The sequence below is a fragment of the Penaeus monodon genome, chromosome 24 (genome assembly GCF_015228065.2).
Source record: "Penaeus monodon isolate SGIC_2016 chromosome 24, NSTDA_Pmon_1, whole genome shotgun sequence".
NCBI lineage: Eukaryota > Metazoa > Arthropoda > Malacostraca > Decapoda > Penaeidae > Penaeus > Penaeus monodon.
The window spans coordinates 19,016,338-19,016,694 of NC_051409.1; positions in this window are offsets into that span (position 1 = coordinate 19,016,338).

The following is a 357-nucleotide window of genomic DNA, read 5'->3' on the forward strand; positions in this document are numbered from 1 at the left end:
TCTTGTCAATCAAAGCGCATGGCATAACACTTTATTCTAAAACTCCTTCCTGGTATCCTTTGACAGCTTTTCAGAAATTACACCACACACCTCACATGGACACCATTTCCTGCCCACTATATAATCCTTCATGACTCTGGTGATACATTCACTTTTTTAAGCATCATCAATAGTGGAGTAGACTTCCACACAAGTTTTTCAGTCATTGCACATGTCAGCCAAAGTGCTTCTGACCCTTTCTCACACAGATGCACTTTTTAAATCATGGCCTTCACTCTATTAGACATTGGCACTTTGGAAGGATGAACAAATCCATTGCAATCGTCAGTGTATGTGCACATGATAACAAGCACGCAT